The 25,481-nt window shown below is 47.2% G+C and overlaps 1 long non-coding RNA gene across 1 annotated transcript in view; it reads left to right on the forward strand.

The window, feature by feature from the left end:
* Window positions 1–25,481, forward strand: part of LOC138569825 (uncharacterized) — a 92,127-nt gene continuing 66,646 nt past the window's right edge. The window contains exon 1 of the long non-coding RNA XR_011303340.1: window positions 1–439. This is a non-coding gene — a long non-coding RNA (uncharacterized lncRNA). The remainder of the gene's footprint in view (window positions 440–25,481) is intronic.

A 25,481-nucleotide genomic window follows, 5' to 3' on the forward strand; every position in this document is an offset into this window, starting at 1 on the left:
TTAAATATAAGAAACTTTCTTCCAGACTGTAATGACCGCTAACACGCTCAGTTCTTCACACAGAATTTGACCGGCCCTAGACCCGATCAATTCACAAGGCAGTGTAGAGGGAGGGGGCGATGGGCACTGGTCTGCACATCTGCTGCTCCCCAACCTAGCAGCCGATCCCTGGAAAATAAACGCGCCAGAGTTCGTCTCTACAAACTACCCACTCCGACAAGGACGGCACAGTACAGCACAAAGACATTGTTATTGTCCTTTGACAATAAAGAGCGAAGGTAGGAAGGAGTGTGTTATTGTATCTACCGTTTGCGAAGAAAAGCGCGCGAGACAAAGGCACTACTGGGACATTTCGTCTTGATTCAGACTATCGGATTTTCAGCCGTGAGAGCGAATCTCCACAAGATGGTGGGCGCCTCGTGAACTGGAGCCAAGAAAGGTAACCAGGCTTTCTTAAAACGTGCGTTGAGTCGATCTAGGCGTACGCGCGTGCATTTTTTTCTTCTTCTATTGTGGATGTGTTTGCAAAACTTTGTGCGGGCGCGTTTTTTTGCTATAAGTGGGAGGACGCCAGTGTTTCACTGCTTTACTTTTTTCGCTCTACCCGCCGGAAACTGAAAACTAAGAGCGTCCGCCAGTCATGAGAGCGCAGTGTACGTCGCCCGGGATAGAAGCTCGCGCCGGCGCCGGAGGATTCGCAGAGACCGACGCCAACGGCGAAAACTCAACAACGAACAAGCGGCAGCTCGAGCTACCGAATTCGCTCATTCTGAAAAAGGAGCGCGACTCTTTTAAGCTTTTTTTGTTACTTTGAAGCGGTGGGCAGAGTAAAATACTTAAAATCACCTCTAGCTGGAAATCATTTGATATTATCAAGATATCCGCAAGGAAAATACAGTCCGTGCCGCAGAGCTTAGGCGGGTCCATTTCAAAATCACGCACGCTGCGCGTGCTAACATGGTGTGAAGGTGTCCATGTCGTCAGACATCTTAGGGTCAGGAAAATAGTTACCGTCTTGGTGTTTATCCTCAAGGGGCTTGGGGGTACTCGGTCATACTCATGTGTGTGACTATGGCCACACGGTGAGTGTTGCCTGATCCTAACATGGCGGCTGCACGGGTCACAAGCATTACCTCCACGTCCATCCTCCTCTTCCCAGTACTTACCTCTGAGGCCCCGCCTCCATGCCAGTGTTGTGGGTGATTCACCTCATTCACTCTTGCCTGCTCTCATTAATGACACTGAGCCATGCTTAGTGTCAACCTTCTTTATTCATTTCCATATTCCAACTGTCCCTGCCCCTCCCCTTCCGCCCTCTTCCTGCTCTGGTGTGTTTTCTGCCTTAAAGGGGCTGCGTCCCTTTATTCAGTTACAACACCTCCCCGTGCTTAACATGAAAGCTGGGGTCACATTTGTTCAGGGAGTCTCACCGGTTTCCTCACTGTCCTGTTGGGTTTGCCGGGAGACTCTCTGCTTCACCAATCGCTTCGACTGGGGGTTGGGGGCTTGTGTTTTCTTCATACTCTTGATTCCTCGGTGATCATTTCTGATGCCTCTGGATCTTCTAGATACAATGTTTTGAAGAATTCCGCATTCAGTGTTATCTCCCCTGGTTCTCCTGTTGCAGTTATCATGGGTCCTTTTACGGCCATAATGATCCGAGGCTCCGGGTCAAAGCGGGTGTCCGTTTTCCTCCCCTGGTTTTGTCGCACTAGGACTGTCTGTCCTACTTCGAGCTGGGGTTCTTTTGCATTCCTCTTTTTGTCAGCCCACTCTCTGGCTTTCCTTTTCGGCATCTCATTCCCTTATGGCTGCGTCTCCTTCTGGTGTGTAGTCTTCCCGTTGGGGGATGCGTGTCCGGGGTCTGTATCTCACCATTAATTCTGCTGGTGTTTTCCCCGTTGCATCGTGCGTTGTGTTCCTGTAGCTCCTGAGCATTCCGCAGATAACCTGTGAGTAGCCTGTGAGTGTGATACTTGCTCAGCTAGGGCTTTCTGCCTGGTTAGTTTTATAGTGGCCATGAACCGTTCCACCATTCGTTGGCTTGGGGCCAGAGCGGTGTAACCTTTTGATGATGGAAGCCAAGATGGTCTGCAAATTTGCCAAACTCGCGCCATTGGAACGGAGAACCGTTGTCTGTTTTGACGATGTTGGGGATGCACCATGCACTGAAAAGCTCATCTATGATGGGCGCTGTCTCACTGAATGATGTTGACAGTGTTCGTTTGATGAATGGGAATCTTGAGTATTCGTCAATGGTCACGAGCAGGAAGCCTCCTTCCTCTAGGGGCCTGTAGAAGTCCATTGCAACTTTTTGCCATGGTCTCTCTGGTAGTGTTGTCGGCTGCATGGGCCTTGGAGATGATTTCCTCACTGCTAGTTGGCAGGGTCTGCAGTGTGCCAACATTTCTTCCACTACAATGTCCATGTAGGGAAACCACGTGTGGCTTAGGATCTTTTCCGTGTTGTCAATCCCTCTGTGGCCCTCGTGTGCTAGCGCTACAAGTGTTTTCCATAGGTCAATCAGCGCTACAAGCCTGTTTCCTCTTAGCAGTATGTCTTGGTCGGTGGTCGCTAGTTCCAAGTGTATCTTGGCTAGGTGGTTTAATTCTTTCTTGTTCGTCCCCTCCCTACCGTATCTCCTTTCTTGCACCTCCCTCCATTTTTTCGTGCGGGTTAGATGTATGGCGACCCTGATTGTGGGGTCAGCTTTGCGCCTGGCTGTGAAGACCACTGTGAAGATAGTCGGTTGCATGGCGTTGGAGGACAGGTATGAGATTTTCTTCCGCCTCGTGAACTAAGTTGTTGTCGCTTCCTGCTAGTGTGTGTCTCGACAGGTAGTCAGCCGGGTTTGCTTCTCTTCCTGGTTTGTGAGTGATTTCCTAGTCATATTCTTGTAGTCTTATCCCCCAGCGTTCTATCCAGAGGGGGCATTTTTGTTTTGGGGTTTCCAAATAACGAGAGTAGCGCCTGGTGGTCCGTGACCAGGGTAAACCGTCGGCCAATAATGAAGTGGTGTAACTTTTCACAGGCCCATATGGGCACAAGGCTTTCTCGCTCTGCTTGTGAGTAAGCCTTCTCGACTGGGAGACAGGGCACGGCTAGCATAGGCCACTACTGCATGTTGTGTATTGTCCTTTTTGTCGGTTTGGGCTAGGATGGCTACCAGTCCGACTGGGCTGGCGTCCGGTGTGATGATGGTTTGCCACTCAGGGTGGAAGTATGCTAGCTGGCGATGGTTGGTGAGGCTTTCTTTGATGGTCAGAAAAGCTGTCTGGCATTGTGGGTCCCAGTTGAAGAGTTTGTCCTTCTTGAGGAGGGCTCGGAGTGGGTCGATGATCGTGGCATAGTTTTGGAGGTAGCATGCACAGTATCCTGCCATCCCTAGGAATGATCGTAATTCTGCTGTCGTCGTGGGGGCTTGAAGATCGCTGATCGCTTTTATCTTGTCTGGGTTGGCCTTTATGCCTTTGTCTGAAAATATGTGTCCAAAAAATCTGAGGCTGGTTTTATTAATGTCACATTTGGGTCCATTCAGCATTAGGCCAGCGTCTTGAAGGATTTTGAAAATTGCTACGAGTGCCTTTTCATGTTGTTCTTGACACTTCCCGAAGATCAGGATGTCATCGCTGTAGTTTAAGGCGTTTGCTTCAGATGATATCAGGCGTCTGATCGTCTCTTGGAAAATGTCCACGGCTGAAGATATGCCAAAGTTGAGGCGTTTATATCTGAATAATCCCTTGTGTGTTGCAAAGGTGGTTATTGGCCTGGAAGCTGGGTCTATGATGAGCTGGTGATAGCCCTGATTGAGGTCTGTCTAACTTTGAAAAGTGTGTCGCTTGGTTCAGTCTGATGAGCATGTCCTCCAAACTTGGTCCGGGATGCCTCTCTCTTTGGATGGCAGTGTTGGGGATGCACATATCAACGCATATGCGTAGTCGTCCATTGTCTTTGGGCACTATTACGATGGGGGATACCCATGGTGTCGGTCCTTCTGTTTTTTCAATGATGTCATTGAGTAGTATGAGTTGGAGCTCTTTCGATACTTGGGCCTGGAGGTGGAAGCCCACCTTGCAGGGGTGCTGTGGCACTGGTGCGACTGTGGGGTCGATGTGCAATTGAATGACAGAGTCTTTGAGCATTCCTACCCCTTCAAATAGCTTGGGGAATTGATTTTGAGTGTCTCTTTGGTGAGGGGTTGGCAGGTTATTGTCATAATGTCACAGCCATCTGATGGGTGTCCTTTAATGACTTTGGTCTGTTCGTATTGAAGATCAATGAGTGCCAGGGCCCTGGCTATCCTTTAGCTGAGGAGGCATCGTCCTATTGAGGGACTTCGTATGACTTGTATTATGGTGGTTGTTGTGAGGTCTCTGAGTCAGATCACATTGGAATTGACCTTTGGACGTCATGGGTAGTGCTGCTCCCCACTGGAAGATGTGGGTTCTTGATTGACGCAGGGGGTAGAGAGCCGCTATCTTGTGATATAGTTCCTCATTCATGACGTTCACTGTCGCTCAGATGTTGACAACAAATTTATTCCTGGTGTTCCCCATTTGTATTATGAACCTGGGGGCTGGCGTGTCTTCGATGTTGGTGTTAAGGAGCCAGATGTATTCCCTGTCGTATCCATCCATTAGGTAATGGGGTTGTTGTACCTTATCTTAAAGATATCTCGGTGGGGAGTTGTTGTATGGGTCGTAGTCCAGTGGGAAGGGTTGGATGTGAGTTTCTTGTTCTTGGGGTGGCTGGTGTTCCCTGTGTAGGTTCTCTCCGAGTCAGCCATTTGCATTTGGTCATAGTGGCAGAAATCATACAGTCCGTGAACTTTCCTGTCGGGTTCAATTTGTAGTCCTTCTAGTGCTCTCACCATGTTCGGGCATTGGTGGGCGCTTGTGGGGTATGGCACTCCTCTTTCGATGGAGCGTTGGTCAGGTGGTTCTTTGTGTGATTCCAGAAGGCGACTGGTATTCTGCGGGCGGTTCAGGCCCATGTCAGGGAGTTGTTCTTTGCACATGTCCTGAAAGTGATTTTCCTGGCCACATCGCATGCATCGTTGGCCAATAGCGGGGCATTGTCCTCTGTGTGGGTATTCGAATCCAGAGCGGTAGCATTGCCGGTCACTTTGTGTTCGCTGCGTAGTGTTTCTGGAGTTTTGTCGACTCTGAGGGTTTGGGTATCGGGTGTATGGGGTTATGGCCACGATGATGTCTCCTTTTTTTGGGTTTTCTATGGCTGCGGCTTGGACATCTATTCTTTCATACACCCTGGCAAGGTCCAGTACCTCTTTGAGGGATAGGGGCTTCTTCAGAAGGTGTTTTCTGAACATTGATGAGGTGCTTCCTTCTGTTATGTGCAGTCTGATGGCTTCATCGTCATTGAAGTTGGCGAAGTCACATTTTATTATTTTCCTTTGGAGGCGGATGACGAATTCTCCTATGGATTCGTGGGGGAGCTGTGCGCATTGATTGAAGGTATAGCGTTCATAGTCTCGATTGGGTGTTATTACAAGTTTTTCCTTTATGGCTTCCAGGAGGCGTGAATAGGTGGCGTGGGCTTACGGGGGACTCGTACGTATCAGGTTTTTGATTTCTCTTACCGCATCATTTGTGAAAATGCTGATCTTGTTGGGAGGGTCTTGGGTGCCGATGGCACCTACAAAGTCTTCGAATTCCTCGGCCGATTCCTCGCATCGCTGACCCTGGTCATGATGTGGTTTGAGGGTGAATGGGCTTGGTCTCCTCATGAGGCTGGCATGTGAAGTGAGGCTGGCGGTGGCATTTGTGGGAGATCCTGCGTCTGCCGCTGCTTGTGCTTGGTCGGTCATGGTCGTGCCGTGATTGGTTGGAGCTGTTGTGTAAGTGACTTCAATCCAGAAATCCAACTAAGTCAATGCTTAGGATGGGATGCCCAATGGAAGCTATTATTTATATATTTTTATGTCCAAGTTCTTTAAATCTGGATGATGAACCCTTATATAACGCCCCTCTCTTTAAATCCCCCTGACCTCACTGAGCCAAGAAGTAGGTTTATTTTGCAAATTAAAAGATTTATTTGAAGAATTAAACAATATATATATCACACTTTTGTGAACAAAATAATACTGAATAGCACCGACTATGGACGGTAATCAACAACGGGTAATATTACAAAATCAGCAATCTCTTTAATCACTTAGGAGTATGAATATGGAGGATACGGTAGCAGAGAATACTTTGTGATTCCAGGAAATGCAAGATGGAAAGAATGCAACACAGAAATAACTTGATATGATTTCAATCAAAAGATAATATGATCACTTTTTCCCCTGTGACTACTCACTCCCCCCACTATTAGGCAATATGAGAGATGGAAATGAGGGCACACAGGTTTCAAGAATACAATCGATAATGCAGTTCAATTCCAGTTCCCCCAGCAAGCTTAGAGAAAACAGGTATGATTTTAAAACAGTCAAAATACTTTTGAATGTGATTGCAATGAAGGGGAAAAATATGCCAACATGAGTTTAATTCACTAACCGAGATTCAGGATAAGATTTTGGATTGGTTCAGGTCAACACTAGCAATGATTCATGAATGATTATCAAATTGAAACGAAATTCAGAGGTGGAAAGCAAGAACAGCTATTTTGACAGAAAATGGAATTGAGCTAAATTGCAATTTGCGACTATTTTTCCACGTGCGTAAATCGCGATTATGAAAAAACTATTATGAATTGGAATGTTGTTAAAGCTTTAAAATGACAGTTAAATTTCGCTTCTAGGACGTGTGGTTCAAAAGTTATGGAGGTTTTTGTGAAGGTAGATTTTTCAGAAATAAAGTCAAGATTTCTAAACGACAGATCACGCTTTACAGATTTGAAATCAACCGGATGGACACAAGATTCTATAATGCAGTTCTGAACAGGTTGAAATGGATGGACGAGGATTACTTTAAACTAAGAGATTGATTATGGACAGTTCTAGACTAGATACTCACTCCTAGGCTTTGGAATGGAATGGGCTGCGTCACAGATCTGGTCAAGGGTTTGGACTTCACTCTCACCACCGGACGGTCTCAGGCACTGGGTTCTGCTCACAGCACGGCCTCTGGTCTGGGTCTGACGGGTTATTGATAAAGCGCTGCTTTCTGGGTCTGGATCTTGGTTCTAGCACAGGGTTCTTAGCCAGAAGCAAAACAGCTTGCCCGGCTGTTGAAAGGTTTGGTTAGGCCCCGTGGAAGTTTAGGGGTTAGAATCAGGTTTTCAAAAGATTCTGAAGCCTGCTGAAAAGGATTCAGCTTTTGGTTTAGGCCTCTCTGCTTCAAGGTTCTAGAGTTTGGGTTCTTAGTCTGGATCTATCTGCAGTCTGGAGTCTTCCGGCAGAGTGCTTCGCAAGAAATCAGTTGAAGAGTGGAAAGAGTGTGTTTCTCTGGGTCTCAGCAGTCCATATTTATATGTTTCCAAAGGGGGTGGGTAGGCTGATTCTACAATGCAAAACCGTCTAAGGATTTGATAGGTCAGAGAATTCCCTGTACCCTGACTGGAGAAAGGATCAGCGTGTCAGAATGAGTCAGAGTGATGCTGTGTTTATGGCTTAACTGAAATCCCTCCCCTTTTCTTTTTCATTGAAAATCAATTTTTCCCAAAAAACATATTTCCCAGATACACAAGTTGTTCATAGTACATATACACATCACAGATTAATTAAGGCATGTCTCTGTTCAAGTCCCATGTTCCTACGAGCTTTGGTTCAGAAATGGCCAATTATTCGCGCTTTTGGTGAGTTTCCCATTGTTGGTTCTGCACCAAATTTGATACATGCATGCAGATCCTCTCTGGGCATATTACTGTAAGTTCTTATGTTCATAGCAACAACACTGCAGCTGTGATATTAATAAATTCCGGGGTTTGGTCTTAGAACATCACACAGCGTCCAGCTTAGTCTTAAATTGTGAGTGATTTTTCATTTTAAGAATCCCAAAATTTCATATTTTTGTCAGCTTGGTACACTTTGTTATACGCAATTTTATAAAACATATATTTGCTGGGCTACCTGAGTCCACAATGGTTTGGCTCCGTCCTCCGAGCTGGCTGACGAGGGTCACATGTCCTGTCTCTCCCAGAGCAGTTGTTGACCAGTCACACCCAAATCAGCATATTCCTATTCATCCCAAAGAATCCATTGTCTTGACTGAGAGCAACATGCCAGGGTGCCTTGGCTAGTTCCTGTTCACACCAGTCTGTCAATCTCTTGCCCAAGGGCAAAAGGAAGCTTCTTTTGTCCAGGGAAAAGGTGTGGAATCTGTTTGATCCCAGTGTGGAAAACTTTTTAACTCTGCAAACAATGTCTACAAATTGTCTCTTCTTACAATATAACCCACATTTTTAATACATACGTTAAACGATTGCTTCCTTCAAGTCATTTCAGAATATAGTTTTAAATTGTCTCCACCCCTTAGGCTTCTGATAGCAAGTATTTCTCTGGCATAGTTTGGGGTTCCATGTTCAACTTTACAAGGAAACTGGTTTAAAACGCAGGCTTTCTGGTAGAGGTGAGTAATGGTATTGCAACCATTTTTGACAGCTGTCTTTCCATCAGTATCTTTAAAAGGGGATTTTGCTTGATAGCATATGATTCTTGCTGATATTATATTGATGTGGATTCTTGCAGTAGAGTAATGTGGAACACCCAACAAAGAGGTTGGATCTTTTAGGTGCTTTGCGAGCCATGATTGTAGCACATTTTTGACAATCAAGAAAACGGATTCCCAAACAGCTCTGTGTTTCTTTTGGCAATCAGCATTGCTATTTCCAAGTGATTTCAGGCTACTTTGTGGGTAGCCCAATGGTGGTTTTTGGCAGTGGTCTCCTGTGCTCACTAAGATAGGCAAAAGTGAATGGTGGCCTATTTTTTAGGTTTTCACTGTGCAATGTCTGGTGATTTCTGGCGAGCAGCATGCTTTCCAGTGGCCATTATGATGTTTCTGCTGCCAGCAATGCACAGTGATGTTGCAGGGCTTGGATGAGTGGGTTGTTACATCCCACTAGCGCCCCTCTTGCGATGGCCGTTGTACTTTCATCAATGGAACTTCGCAAGACTGGGATGTCCGCCTCATCTCTCCGGATTCCACAAATGGCACAGTTAATCGTCTATTCCGCCATCAGGGGTGGATCACTTGGCTCTCCTCGCCAGTCCTGATGGGAGTATTGAGCGATACCCCGGGTCCCTCGGATCTTTGCTCCCGGTCCCCGGGTCGTCCTCCTTGGTCAGTCTCCATGGTTTCTCTCTCCTAGGATTACAAAGCAAAAAGGCCAAAACATATTCGTAGACATTTCCCCACCACTATTAATGTAGTGGGGCGGGCATATACATTTTATAAATCAGGAGACACTTGCATTATTGTATTTTATAGACTATGTGTGGAATGGTTTTAGAGTTGGAATTTTATTGATCTGGAGCGGCCCCCTCTGGGGTTCCAGAAGACTCCTCCAGTTGCAGCAGAGTGTGCCTAGGATGGCAACACTTTAGCTGATTAATATGGACCCAATTATCTTGCCCCTCTGCCAAACTGCCTTTGGGGATGCGGATCTTGTAGGCGACTGGTGAGATCTTGTCTACAATTTCAAAAGGTCCCTTTCAGGTAGGCAAAAATTTCCGCTGTTTGGCCTGGTTCCTTTGGAAATTGTATAGATAGACCCGGTCCCCTACATTGTATTCTTTCCTGGTAGTCTTCAAGTCATAGTGTGTCTTCATGCTATCGGCTGATCTTTCTAGATTTCCCTGAGCAAAGGCAAAAGCATGTTGAAGGTGTTTTCTTAAATTTTCAACTTACTCATGAGTTGTGGAGGCATTGATCAATGTCTGCTCTTGGGTCCTGTAAAGCAGATGATGGGGAAGCACCATCCTGCATCCAGTCATCAACTCAAACGGTGACATTTTATTTGCAGATGAAGGGGTAGATCTGATGACCATTAGGACAAGAGGTAATCGGATATCCCAACGTGGCAAAGAATCTGCCACAAACTTTTTCAAAATGCTCACAATGGTTTTGTTGTAACGTTCTACTGCACCACTCGAGGCTAGCCGGTAAGCAATGTGTAGCTTCCTTTTAACCCGGCTTTTTAGCGGGTTTAGCGGGTTACCTTTTAAGCGGCTGGTGTGGAATCTCCACTATGATGTCTTCCCCCTGGTTTGACGGGTGGTAATTTTGTTTATTGACCTTGTCATGCTTTTGGTATAATACTGCAGTCAAGCATGTATTAGAGAACCCTGTCTCCAAGAAAAACTCCTTGTTTCTGACAGGGTAAGCTAGGCAAGGCGCTTGTGAGAGGCTTCTTATGAGTTGTCTTACTGCCTCGGATTGTTCTGGACCCCATTCCCACTTGACCCCCCCCCTTCAAAAGATGAATCGGGGGTCTGGTGATCTCTGCGTAGCCCTCAATGAACTCTCTGCTGTAATTAGTCAGTCCAAGGAGGCTCCTTAGTTCCCGCAGAGTTGTGGGGTCCTTCAGTTTCTGGAGTGCTTCCACTTTCTTTTCCTGGGGACAGAGACCCAGAGGAGTAATCTCATGCCCCAAGAAATTCACACGGGTTCTACACCACTGTGCTTTCTGAAAGTAAAGTTTTGCTCTGGCGGCCCTCAACTGTGTCAGAACATAACGGATCCCCGCTATGTGTTCCTCAACAGTTGAGCTTTTGATGAGGACATCATCTACATAAGCCAGGTTACCCCTCGCAGCCAGGTCGGGCATGGCCTTGTGTAGTAAAATGTTGAAATTCATTGCCGGAGTTGATGTATCCGAAGGGAGTCCAGGTCCATGTGTACTGCTGGCCTCCAAAGGTAAAAGCCATCTTGTATTGGTCCTCCCTACTGACAGGTACAGTCCAGTATCCATTGGTCAGGTCTATTGCAGTGAATATCTGTGACCCCTGGATCTGGGCCAGCCCTTGGTCAATGCAGGGAAGAGGCCATCGGGAAGTATGGACCCGTTTGTTGAGCTCCCTAAGGTCGGCGCAGAGTCTCCACTGGCCGTTTGGCTTCAATATCCCCAGCACTGGATTATTGAAGGTGCTGTGGACTGGACGGATTATCCCACGGGACTCAAGGTTCTTAATGATTTCAGTCAGGGACTCCATTGATGCGAGAGGCAAGCGATATTGCTTCACAACACTGGAGTCATATCAGGATCCGTGGGAATTGTTGTTGTGTGGATGTCGATGCGACCACAATCATATGAGTCCACCGCAAAGAGATCTTGAAAATCCAAGAAAACTTGTTTCAACTTTTGCCTCTGCTCCAGAGTCACACAGGCATCAGCTAGGTTGACTCTCTCTTCAACCTTCTGCCTGAAGCCTGGAAAGACTTCTGGTTTCACTATCTCAGGGGCTTCCTCCAGCTGGGTTGAGAAGTCCCTGGTCAAAGTGCTGATTTGGACTGGTGGCTTCAGGTGGGAAAGGCAGCCCTCATGGACCTGGAAAATCACCTCATCCCTTCTGAAGTCACAAATCACATCTTCCTTGCCATAAGGGCAGGAAGTGTACACCAGGATTTCCCCCCCTCCCACCTCCATGCCGGGTGAAGATCCTGTCTGGTGTTGTATTGTCATCACTGTCTCTGTCAAAACAGTCCTTGGGGATTGGTCCTAACAGTTCATTACCTAGATCAATGGAAAAATGTCAGTCATCAACCGCCATTCCAATAATGGTGCCTGCGGCCAGAGTGATACTCTTTAAGTCGCTGTTATCCACCTCTATTGGAATGGTGTCATGTTCTATATTGACAAATGGTGTTGGGTTTACCCCCAACCCTTGCTGTTGGAGAGGAGCATTTAAATGAATATAGGCATTTCTGTCCTCTTTTAACTTTCACTTCCAGGGAGAATTGTCGGATCCTTTCTGAGATGGTGACTTCCTCTCCAATCTGAATTTCAACTGCATAAGGTAGCAATTGAGCTGACCTAAATGTTTCTCTTGGTCATCAAAACCCATGGGATTATCCGCTAATCGGGACCAAGCCTTGAAGTTTATTAGGTCCAAACTAATGGCAAAGCGTTTGAGAATATCTCTGTCTAAGTAAAAGGCAGCAGTGACGTCTCGCACGACCCAACAATTATGGACTATGCTCTTGTTGCCTATGGAGATTTTGAGCATACACCTGCTTGGCAGGAGATGTTTGGAATTGGGTGCTTCCAGATCCATTTCCCATTTGTCTGTGAGTCTAAATGTGGGAATGGCTGGATCTTTTGGGAGTTGGCGGAACATGGCGTCGCTGATGAAGCTCTTACCGTTGTTCACGCACACTCGGGCGAGAACAGAGTCCTTCCCTTCATTTAACTGAATTGGGATGAACAACTGCTCTCCAATTTGCTGAATATCAGCCAGGCTCTGAGCTGATTTCACATCTTTCTTGACTATATGAGTGGGAATGTCTGATTGTGGATTGGTAAAGAATTTCAGAGTGTTTCCTTCCAGTGTGGAATACCACCTCAAACTGGAAGGAAGGTTGATTTTTCAGAAATAGAAAGGACCCCCGTATCACCAGTCAGTTGTCCTACTGCTATTACTGTCATGTCTGGAATTAGGTTGTTCTGGAAGTGAAATTCTACTTGGTCAGATTTTTGTTCAACCATGTGGCATGTGCCGTTTAAACTAACATGGTTGACACTCTGTTTCAATTTTATGGATCGGCTAGTCTGGGTCGAGAGGACCTTGTTTACACAGTCTATTACGGGTGACAACCTTCTCAGGAGGTCATTCCCTACTAAACAAGAGGTTCCCTCTGGAGTCACTACTATGACCGGGTGTTTCACCCTGTGTCGCCCAATTTTAATGTCTAAATCCGCAGTCCCTCGATGGGAATTTCCTTCCAAAGTTCTGAAGTTGTCCAGGAAGAGAGGTGAGAGGAATTTGGTAATTCTCCCCCCTTCCTGAATTCAGTTCATCAAAGGCCTTTTTGGACAGAAGGGTAGCTTGGGATCCAGTGTCCACCAGTGCCAAAAATGTCCCCTGCCCCTGTACTTGTACCGGGGCATAGTATCTTCCCTCTTTCTCCGCAAGGGGGCACAGATAATGCACATTTTTGGACAACTGGTGGGCTAATTTTCTGGTTTTGGACATGGAGAGAGAAGAGATTTGGGCAGAATTCGGTGGAGAGTCTAGGGAATCTGAAAGAAAAAGTTGGCAACTGGAGATAGGAGAAGTTTGGGGTTCCCCTGGTTCCGGTTCTGGGCCGCCCCCCCTTTTTGGAGGCAGTCACCAGGATGGGTTTTAACCAGGGGATTTTGATGTTGTTGGTTCTGGGATGGGATGATGGGTGGCGCTAGCTCAGTCCCCACATCTACCCAGTCTGGATTTGAATCCCTTGGGACCCATTTTTCTTTGGGGGGAGTTCCCCCATCTCTGAATGGAAGATCTGTATCTCCTCCAGAAAATGGGTCTGTTTGGGTCCTTTGTTTCTCCTACCCCCTCCCTGCTCCTTGAGTGGCAGACTTTCAGGGGCAGGAGATTTTGTTTCCGGTTCCTGGGTTTCCAGGGGCTGTTTACAAGTGGGGAAGGAAGCTTCCTCCAAGGCTTTACACCCCCCTTCCCCTTGTGCCTCCTCCCTGGGAACCGGTGGGTTGTCGGGGTGCTTCCCCCGTCATTTTTCTGGAGCACCAGGTTCAGAGTTTGGGGCATTCTGTGCCGGCATGCACATCTGAGGGTTCTGCTGAGCCCTCAGCATGCGACCCAGATCCTGTGCCATATTTTGGACCTGGCGCTCTAACTGTGAAACCCACTCAGGCTGATACGGGGTTCTGTTTTCTCCCCTGGGCTGATCCCGGGAAGGGTAGCTATACCTTCTCTGGTAGTACCCCGGGTTGGGAAGATTTGGGTACCCCGCCACCCTTGGCCTCCCCTCTCCCGGATTAGGTGGTCTGGGCTCAGGGAAGTGGGGAAAGAAGGATGGATGATTTGGGGTTGGAAGTTCTGTGGGCACCTGGGGAAGAAGTTCTGCCCAGGATTTGGTGAATTTCTGCCCTCCTGGGGGAAGTTAGGAGGGAAGTTCCCTGGTTTAGGTGCTTGTTTAGATCCCCCCCTTGGGCTGGAGGAGTCCACACATAACCCAGGATGGGTCGGTTTCCCCTGTAGCGGGGACTTACATAGTCAGGGGAGTGTGGGACCCCATTTGTGATACTACCTCCTTGACTCCCTGTTTGTGACTGGCCTGAGGGCTTTCTGGTATTAGAATTATTCTGCGGAGCCAGGTTTTTAGGCCCCCCATCTCCAAATCTAAAATGGGGGCAACCTTTACCTTTGCCACCTTGGCAGCAGCAGGGGTGCTGGTCGGTTTGGGGTTTTTCTGAACATTATTTTTATTTTCTATGGGCTTCTGCACCTCATAGATTCGGGTGGCCTGTTCAATTACCCAGTCTAGTGACCTTTTCTCATGAAAATCTCTCACTAGCTAGGTCATGATGTATTTGGTTAAGGCATGGAAAAACGTATTTACAAATTCCTTACTGCCCGTGCACACACTTTTGGTAGTCTGCGCAAAGGCACGCTTCAACTCCTGCACAAATTCTTGTGGGACCTGATCCTCCCCACATTGCAAATTATAGGCTGCCTTGCCAGCCTCTTGGGGATTTCTATGAACAGAAAAGTGCTTTAAGATGGCCTCCTTATATGTGGACCATCTTGAGTGGTTTTGGTCCTCCAGCCCCGCAAAGAAACTGGAGTATTCTGGGGAGAATGTCCATTTTACATACTGAATGCAGCTACTGCTGTCTTTCAAATGGAAAGTCTCCATCATTTGCTCAAAGAGCTTCAAGTGTTACCAAACAGAATACTTGGAGTTCTTATGATAAGGAGTGATGACGCTCCTTATTGCTTTGATCTGTTTTAAGGGGTCCTTAAGCAAGGCCCTTTTTGCCTTATTGGCCTTCTTGGTTCGGGTAACCCTGGTCCATTCATCCTCTGACTCAGAGGCACTGCTCCCAGAGGTGCCCGTCTGGTCTTCTAGGTTTTCCCAGATTCTGCAAGCTTGGGAATGGCTGGCAGAATGTGGGGACCTAGTCTCCTGTGTCCTGGGGCGCTCAGAGGAGTCTTCTGATTCCTCCTTGCTCCCAGGATTTGATGGGTCCCCCACTGACCTAACTGGGCAGAGATTTTCAGGATGCCCTTAGTGGGCCTACTCTCCTGGGGTTCCCCACTAAATTGCACTGTACTTGGGTGCCCATGCCCATCCATTCCTGGGAGGTACTGGCCTATGAGCCCCCTACTTCTGACTGGATAGTAATCTGCCATCCCCGTGGCCCTGGGCTCATGTGCGCTAGGGGACATGGGGGTGGCAGAGTCCAGGGACTGGGAGAGATGAAGGCCGCTGGTACTAGGGCTCCTGAGGTTATGCTCAGGAGTTTCCTTTTCCCAGCGAACCTCATCTCTATCAGCCCCTGCTCCCTGTTGCCATGCAAGAGCCTGAGCTTTCTGCTCCTCAATCAAGGCCTTACTAGACTCTTATCAGTCTCTCCTGCATGGCTACCAGTCGCGGGAGCCTAACATTGTGCTGACAGCCTGATTTTCCCTCTGTGCTTCCTGGTTTGTCCTGGAGTACTGGGCCAGTCTTAGTTGCAGGAGTGTTACCTCCTGAGTCCCATCCCTACTGCCCTGCTCCTTTCTTGCCAGAGCATCTTCCACCCTCCTGGTGTGCTCCAACAGGTTTTGATGCTCCTTTTGGAGATCACCCAGTCCCATTCCTGAGCAAGAGCCTGCCTCTGTGCCACCAGGTCGCCCCTCTGCCTTTGAAGGGCCCCAGCTTTCTGGTGCTCTTCATCAAACTCTGCCTGGGTATTCAGGGCTTTCAAAATCAATGTATTGCTCTCCTCTTTTTCTTTATCCAATTGGCTTTGCAGGGTGGCTACCTGCTTTGTGCATGCCCTGCTGAAATCTACTGTTGCTCCAGCATTTTCTGGCTCTGCAGTAGGGAGGCCAACCTTTCTTGATACTCCTTCTGCAAGGCCAGAATTCTGGTATCCTGGTCTGCCCTTTCCTGTTGCAGGAAACCCATATCCTCTTTTATTTTAATTATATACTGCCTACTATCATTTTCTGACTCCTGGCTCCTCTGCAGCCTCTGCTCAGAAGAGTCCAGATCAGATTGGGCCTTCTCTAATGCCAACAGTTGCCTACTTGCCAGATCTTGGCCTTCAGCACATTTGTCCTGTATGGCTCCCATATATAAATATGCCGCTATCCTGACAATCATGTCGTGCTCATCCTTGACCTTAAGGGCCATATATAGTTCACTCAGGGCCACGTGTAAGGGACCCTGATCTTTCCAGATATCTAACCCAGTTGCAGTGACCTGTTGTGCGATCGCCTGCAACCACATATTCTGGTCCTGCTCAGTCCACTCACCTCTCACAAATAGCTTATGTAAAAGGTGCTCTCTAGCTATCTTGATGTCTACCAATGTCGCCATTCTGGAAATTAATTTCCTTCCTGACTTACCCAGTCCCTATTATTTTATTTCGCAAAACGGACCGTTTCCTGAGAGTGTTCCTTTTTGTGGGGTGCTTTTACAGTCTAACACAGCGTAGGAGCCCAACAGGATTTATGTATCCTATTAGTTAGCACACTGTATTAAGATGCACAAGTGGTAGATCTAATCCAGAAGTCCTGTGACGAGCCCCCAATCTGTAAGTGACTTCAATCCAGCAATCCTACTAAGTCAATGCTTAGGATGGGATGCCCAATGGAAGCCCTTATATATATATTTTTATGTCAAAGTTCTTCAAATCTGGATGATGAACCCTTTCATAACGCCCCTCTCTTTGAATCCCCCTGACCTCACTGAGCCAAGAAGTAGGTTGGTTTTGCAAATTAAAAGATTTATTTGAAGAATTAAACAATACATATATCACACTTTTATGAACAAAATAATATCTGAATAGCACCTTATGAATATGGACGGTAATCAACAAGGGGTAATATTACAAAATCAACAATCTCTTTAATCACTTAGGAGTATGAATATGGAGGATAAGGTAGCAGAGAATACTTGATTCCAGGAAATGCAAGATGGAAAGAATGCAACACAGAAATAACTAGATATGATTTCAATCAAAAGATAATATGATCACTTTTTCCCCTGTGACTACTCACTCTCCCCACTATTATGCAATCTGAGAGATGGACATGAGGGCACACAGGTTTCAAGAATACAATCAATAATGCAGTTCAATTCCAGTTCCCCCAGCAAGCTTAGAGAAAACAGGTATGATTTTAAAACAGGCAAAAATACTGTTGAATGTGATTGCAATGAAGGGAAAAAATATGCTAAAATTATTTTAATTCACTAACAGAGATTCGGGATAAGATTTTGGATTGGTTCAGGTCAACACTAGCAATGATTCATGAATGATTATCAAATTGAAACAAAATTCAGCAGTGGAAAGCAAGAACAGCTATTTTGACAGAAAATGAAATTGAGCTAAATTGCAATTCGCAGCAATTTTTCCGCATGCGTAAATCGCGATTATGGAAAAACTATAATGAATTGGAATGTCGTTAAAGCTTTAAAATTACAGTTAAATTTCGCTTCTAGGACGTGCGGTTCAAAAGTTAAGGAGGTTTTTGTGAAGGTAGAATTTCAGAAATAAAGTCAAGATTTCTAAATGACAGATCGCGCTTTACAGATTTGAAATCAACCGGATGGACACAAGATTCTATAATGCTGTTCTGAACAGGTTGAAATGGATGGAAGAGGGTTACTTTAAACTAAGAGATTGGTTATGGACAGTTCTAGACTAGATACTCACTCCTAGGCTTTGGAATGGAATGGGCCTCATCACAGATCTGGTCATGGGTTTGGACTTCACTCTCGCCACCGGACGGTCTCAGGCACTGGGTTCTGCTCACAGCACGGCCTCTGGTCTGGGTCTGACGGGTTCTTGATACAGTGCTGCTTTCTGGGTCTGGATCTTGGTTCTAGCACAGGGTTCTTAGCTAGAAGCAAAACAGCTCGCCTGGCTGTTAAAAGGTTTAGTTAGGCCCCGTGGAAGTTTAGGGGTTAGAATTAGGTTTGCAAAAGATTCTGAAGCCTGCTGAAAAGGATTCAGCTTTTGGTTTAGGCCTCTCTGCTTCAAGGTTCTAGAGTTTGGGTTCTAGAGTTTGGTTCTATCTGTAGTCTGGATCTATCTGGAGTCTGGAGTCTTCCGGCAGAGTGCTTCGCAAGAAATCGGTTGAAGAGTGGAAAGAGTGTTTTTCTCTCGGTCTCAGCAGTCCATATTTATGTGTTTCCAAAGGGGGTGGGTGGGCTGATTCTATAATCCCCAACCCCCTAAGGATTTGATAGGTCAGAGAATTCCCTGTCCCCTGACTGGAGAAAGGATCAGCGTGTCAGAATGAGTCCGAGTGATGCTGTGTTTATGGCTTAACTGAAATCCCTCCCCTTTGCTTTTTCATAGAAAAACATTTTTTCTAAAAATACATATTTCCCAGATACACAAGTTGTTCATAATACATATACACATCACAGATTAATTAAGGCATGTCTCTGTTCAAGTCCCATGTTCCTACGAGCTTGGGTTCAGAAATGACCAATTATTCACACTTTTGGTGAGTTTCCCAATATTGGTTCTGCACCAAATTTGATACATGCATGCAGATCCTCTCTGGGCATATTACTGTAAGTTCTTATGTTCATAGCAACAACACTGCAGCTGCGATATTAATAAATTCCAGGGTTTGGTCTCAGAACATCACACAGCGTCCAGCTTAGTCTTAAATTGTGAGTGAATTTTTCATTTTAAGAATCCCAAAGTTTCATATTTTTGTCAGCTTGGTACACTTTGTTATACACAATATTATAAAACATATATTTGCTGGGCTACCTGAATCCACAATGGTTTGTCTCCGCCCCAAGAGCTGGCTGACTCAGAGGGTCACATGTCCTGTCTCTCCCAGAGCAGTTGTTGACCAGTCACACCCAAATCAGCATATTCCTATTCATCCCAAAGAATCCATTGTCTTGACTGAGAGCAACATGCCAGGGTGCCTTGGCTAGTTCCTGTTCACACCAGTCTGTCAATCTCTTGGCCAAGGGCAGAAGGAAGCTTCTTTTGTCCAGGGAAAAGGTGTGGAATCTCTTTGATCCCAGTGTGGGAAACTTTTTTAACTCTGCAACCAATGTCTACAAATGGTCTCTTCTTACAATATAACCCACATTTTTAATACATACATTAAACAATTGCTTCCTTCAAGTCACTTCAGAATATAGTGTTAAATTGTCTCCACCCCTTAGGCTTCTGATAGCAAGTATTTCTTTGGCATAGTTTGGGGTTCCATGTTCAACTTTACAAGGAAAATTGTTTAAAATGCCGGCTTTCTGGTAGAGGTGAGTAACGGTATTGCACCCATTTTTGACAGCTGTCTTTCCATCAGTATCTTTAAAAGGGGATTTTGCTTGATAGCATATGATTCTTGCTGATATTGTATTGATGTGGATTCTTGCAGTAGAGTAATGTGGAACACCCAACAAAGAGGTTGGATCTTTTAGGTGCTTTGTGAGCCATGATTTTAGCACATTTTTTACAATCAAGAAAACGGATTCCCAAACAGCTCTGGTTTCTTTTGCAATCAGCATTGCTATTTCCAAGTGGTTTCAGGCTACTTTGTGGGTAGCCCAATGGTGGTTTTTGGCAGTGGTCTCCTGTGCTCACTAAGGTAGGCAAAAGTGGATGGTGGCCTATTTTTTAGGTTTTCACTGTTCAATTTCTGGCAAGCAGCATGCTTTCCAGTGGCCATTATGATGTTTCTGCTGCCAGCAATGCACATTGATGTTGCAGGGCTTGGATGAGTGGGTTGGTACATCCCAGAGTTGGCAGTATTCAAAGGAGGGTTTTATTGTGAACCCACTGTGTGGTGCTTGTCTATTTTCTTTTTTGGTGTGGTATCAATGGTTTTGTAGGTTTTGGTGGTGATGGGTTGGGTTCCAGGAGCCTTGTAGTTTGACAGGCTTGTCTTCCTTTCCCCCCTTTCTTTGCCTTTTTTTGTTTAGTTTTGTTTAGACTTTTTTTGTGTTGATTGTACTTTCTCTTGTCGAGGCAATGGTATTCGCCTGTGACCTCAAGTGTTGCTGATCCACTGTGCATTGATTGTGGTCACACAGGCTGTATTCGTGCATGTCTCTGTGGGCTCGTGGCACGCGGTTGGAGTGTATGATGATACGCTGTGATACGTGTCTGTGGCTTCATGTATTGTTGCTCGGAGATGTGGGCAGTTAATGGTACGCACCAGCGTATTAGTTGTGGACTCACGTGTTGTGTGTGCACGTGTCCCTGAGAGCTGGTGGCACGTGGTGGAAGCGTGTAATGTTATGCTCTAGCGTGGTAGTTGGAGTATTTAATTATACGCTCTGGCGCTTTAGTACTGTTTGTGCATGCGCTTCCTTTCGATGCATGATTATGAGCGCAGTATCTTTTGTGCACTTATAGTTCCAATAGTTGTCCGGGGGGGGGGGTGGGCGCAGGGTCTTTACCTGGTGTCCTTGTCTTTATTTGTTTTTCTTTGTTTCCTCTGCGGCACTTCTTCCGATGGTATCCTTTTCTGTCGCTGGGCCCGCGGTCTGACGGTGCTCCTCCTCTGCTGCTGGGCTCTGGTCCGGCGGTGCTTTTCTTCTGCTGCTGGGCTCTTGGTCTAACAGCACTTCTCCTCCGCTGCTGGGCTCACGGACTGGCGGCGTTGACCTGCTATTGTGCTCATGGTCCAACTGCGTTTCTCCTTCAATGCTGGGTTTACGCTCTGGTGGCGCTTTTCCACTGCTGCTGCCGGATGTCCATTCCAGCGACATTCTGCTGATGCTGCAGGGCTCCTGCGGCATCCTCTCACACTGCTGGGCCAGGCGCTGCGGGCGGTGGTCCTCTTCTGCTGCGGTCGGGTAACCGCAACTTTATCTTGCTGCTTCGTCGTCCTGTTGGGCTGACAAGCCTCTTCTGCTGCGGTCGGGTAACCGCAACGTTATCTTGCTGCTTCGTCGTCCTGTTGGGCTGACAAGCCTTACCTGCTGTACGCCTGGGACGGCGGCCTCGTCGCCAGTTGTTGTGGGTGATTCACCTCATTCACTCTTGCCTGCCTCATCAATGACACACGGATCCATGCTTAGTGTCAACCTTCTTTATTCATTTCCATATTCCAACTGTCCCTTTTCCTCCCGTGTCCCTCCCCTTCCGCCCTCTTCCCGCTCTGGTGTGTTTTCTCCCTTAAAAGGTATGCACCCCTTTATTCAGTTACAACAGCCAGCACCCCGTTTCACTTTCTTTTCTTCAGAGATATAATGCCTCCCACTTACCCATGAGCCCCAGTTAAAAAATGCCCTGTCTTCCAGCCAGGTTCCTTCATTTAGGCCTTGGGGCACTAGAGATCACCATCTGCTGGCCCCCTGGAAGATCCCACTGTGTGTTATTGGTTCCTCTCCTGTTGGAAACGTTCCTGGTTTTCCTGCCGGGCAGGGGCTCCAGTTGAGCGCCAACGGTTCCCGCTTGGGTCCCCTGCAGTGCAAGGGGGCTCGATGTTGGGTGCAGCTGCGCTGGGGCCCAGGTCCTCTTGCCCAGGGCTTCCAGGTGAATGCTGACGTGGTGGCCCGTGGCCCTTGGTGGTTTTGGTGCTGCCCCCTCGATGGGAACGGCACTGGCAGGGCTGTCACCGGCTGACAGTGGCCCCCGTGCCCTTGCCTCCAAGCTTCTCTTATTTGCAGCAGCGCGACTGAAGTTGATGTACCCATGGGGAGGCTACACATTCTGCCGGCAGATTTCTTGTAATGGATGTTGAGTGACATATTGAACTGCACGATTGCTGGCAGGCTGATGGCTGCCCGCTGTTCTTTTGCTGCTGACCCTTCCTGGGGACTGGCACTGGTAGTCCAGGCTAGCATTGGCCGTCAGCGGTCCCGATGCCATTGACTCCCTGCGGCGCCATTGCCGGCACTTCAGCTATCCAGTGTTTCCTTTAGTGCCGCCCCCCTCCTGTGGAACTGTACAGGTAGGTAGGGCTGGCACCAGTCGGCTGGCAGCCTCTGTGCCCTTGGCTCTCTGCCCGTGACTGCCCGGTGTGGTTGGGGCCAGCATATCCCCCTCCCCCAGGAGGCAGCCCTGGTTGGCGTCGCCCCACTGCAGCTGTGGGCTCCAAGCAATGCTATGAGGCAGGGGGTGGTGGGGCCTAGATTGGGCCCTCTGTTTTGGTGCCGCTGGCTGCGCCTCTCGTGTGGGGGGTGTACCTAATGGCTCAGTGTTTAGTGCATGGGTTTACCACTGTGACATGTAAATGCTCAAACTGCTTTTTTTTAGCACTACAGTGGTAGCAAATAGGCACAATTTCTGCCATCCCCAGTTCGTCTCCTCGTCTTCGTTGCCAGGGGTGCGTTCTGCCACACAGAGGCCTTTTGGAGTCTTCTGTCTGTTGCGCAGACATGGGGCTATTTTGGCTGCTGGTTAGTAGGCCCTACAGTTCTCCTTGTCCCTGACATTGTTTACGTGCTGTTGAAAGGGGCTCTTAGTGGTGTGACGAGGGATGAAGCGCAAGAGCACCTCCCCTTCCTTTTCTTCTACTTCCACCTCTCCAGATCCCTCCTCGTTGGATGTACCCTCCACGGCTGCAGAGGCGGGGGGTCGTACCTGGATAGGGTGGATATGGAGTGCCTGGTGTGGTACGGTGTGGGTTTCTCAGCTCTGTTGGTCTGGGACAATTGTTTGGATCCTACCTTCGGACGTTACAGACATGCCCCCGGATGGGGCTGCACCGGAGGACATTCTCTGGGCACTCTTCTGCTCCTGGGCTGATTGCAGGCATGGAACAACTCCTCGGTTTGCTGTGCTCCAATTTATGGCAAATCTCTGTCCCTAGGGGGCTGACTCTGTCAGACTCTGTGTGAGTGGGCAACATTCTCGTCCGCCTGGTAGACCATCCTCGATGTTGGCAGAGTCCAGCAGAGTGCTGGAAGTGCAAACAGCACTGCAGAGGCGACAATCATTTTGGTGTTTGGAGTGAGTTATTGTTTCCACATGGACTTGAATTACAACACGCCCAGCATTTAAAATCTCTTGAATCTTTAAGAGCCTGCAGCACCGCAGAGTGCTGGAGAGTGCAGACAGCTGTAAGGAAGGCATGGTATCAACAGTAAGACAGACACAAGTGAGCACAGTTCAAGGGTGTTTACTGAACTTCAGAAAGGGTTTGAAAAATGCCAATCTAATCCTAAATCTAAAGATGGGAGCAGGCTACGACCATGAAATAATAATAATGCAGTCCTAGTGGTGTCTTGTCAAAATAAAAGGGCCTATACTCATAAACCTATTGCCAATCATTACCTCTAAATACAAATGGTGTGGTAAACAATGTTATGTAAAAGAAAGAAGTGTTTAACAAATGATATATCAGGATGTTCAGACCATTGGTCTTCCTTAGCCACATTTTCAGCATGGCATAGATCAGTGAACTAGTGCTTAGCAAAGTCTCTGGCTACTCTAGCATGAGGGTGCAGTTCATACATTAGCATTAGGGCCTTCTGTGCCCAAGCCTCTTTGCCTTTCAAAGTCTCTTCTTGCAGAGGGCATGATGTGACCAACAAACAGTACGTTATTTTCCTCTTCAGGATTCCACACATACCTAATTTCTCAGGTTATTCACTATTCACCTCGGATCCCCATCAGCTGGGCTCAGATCGCTTTTAACACAATGTTCAGTCAGTCTCCCTCCGCCAGGCTCAGAACAATTTATTTTACTTCAACACAAACTTGCTTCGTCCCAAAAGCTTTAAATTGATCTCCCTCATTCAGGCTCAGACCAACTTTCTCTATTTTGTTATCAACTTGTTTGGCAGTATCAACATCGAAGACTTTCCATTGTGCACAGGATTTTGCTTGACCCGTCGCACGACCCCTTCGATGCACAGTTCTTTGCCACTCTTTCACCTTTCTCAACTCTCAGTTGGATACCTTATAGAGACCTTCAAATGAGCACACACGCGGTGCCAGCCCACTCTGTCAAAGGTATCGTATCTTGCTTTCAAAGTTCAATCACTCATCTCTTGTTCAGTTTGACTCTATGCTACATTATTCAGCGCTCACCATCCAATATTGCTGCTTGCAACCTTGGCTTTAACACAGACAGGTCTGTTATCAGTCTCCCCAACTCACCGGCTGTGTTGATTTAACTGGCACTGCTTTGCTGTAGGAGCCAAGGACAGTAGCACAGTGGCAGGTGATTTTCCCTGCCTTGATTAGCGACGCGGAAGTGCCCCGGGTACCTCTGACACACAATGCAGGATTCTTCAGCCTGGTTTTCTGGTCTTAAGATTTATGTTCTCGAGGGTTCGTGAAAGTAACGGCTCCTCGACGAAAAGGTCAAGGGCACTTCCCTGCTTGCGATCCCCGTCTGTTTTGCCGTCTTTCTCCTCAGGTTAAACCGCCATCTTGGAACCTCTGCTTCCTCGTGTGTTTTGCCTTGCTCAGAGTGTGCTCTCCTGCTCTGCCTTTTATCCGTGTGGGGAAGTGTAATGGAAGTCAGGTGTGTGGGATGGTCAGTAATTGCCTGACCCTGCTTGGCCATTGTATTGGAACATGTAAGGTATACGGCTCAGGTGTTAGTCCGTTTTCTCTCATAACGGGCTGTCCGTGAGAAAGTGTTTTTGTTGTAAAGGGGGGGAGGGGCGGGCAAGGAATTGAGTTCCTAAGTATCCTACCTGGAAATTTGGGATTTAAGCATAAATAGGCAGCAAGAAGCAGAAGGGGGAATGCAGGGTGGCAGAGACTCGATGCCGGACACACAGCCGATTTGGCAGTAGAAAGGGAATGAACAGTATATCAGCTCAGTCGTCTCCCATTCTTGTTCGATGGGAAAAGATTACTTTCGTTTGAAATTGAATCAAGATCAAATACGGGGAAGGAATCAAACCAATCTATCCTCCTTGCCCTGAATTACGTTTTGTCCTCTTTCATTTGCCTTTATGAGAACATCAAGATGAGGTTAATTTTTACACCGTGATGCTGGAGTCAGTCACATGTAAACTGGATACCATCTCCAAAATGGATGAATTTTGTGACTTGCTAAAACAGCAAGGTTCCACTGGGTAAGTCTGCTGGAATTGACTTGGCATTGCTGGTTCAGGAGCCTCCTGCTATACCTGGAGTTATACCGGGAATACGACAGGTTCAAGGGCTACAAGGAGGAGACCTGAATGAGCCAGATGCGGGAGCTAAAGAAAGAGCCCCAGTAAATACTGTAATGAAGGTGCTCACCTTATTGGGGTGATTGACTCAGGCACTTCGGAACGTGGGATCCCTGAGGTGGTGATGCACGCTAAGAACCATGTAAGCCTGAATAAGAAGGGCATCGAAAAATGTCAGGCTATGCAACAGTAAAAAAAAATCCAAGAATATTAAATCAAAAGTAGTAATAGGTGGGGCTCTCGAAAATTCCTTTGAATTTTGCTACAAATAGCCTCTCAATATACAGCAGATACGACTCCTAA

Source organism: Ambystoma mexicanum, chromosome 2q, assembly GCF_040938575.1.
Source record: "Ambystoma mexicanum isolate Mex_15411 chromosome 2q, UKY_AmexF1_1, whole genome shotgun sequence".
NCBI lineage: Eukaryota > Metazoa > Chordata > Amphibia > Caudata > Ambystomatidae > Ambystoma > Ambystoma mexicanum.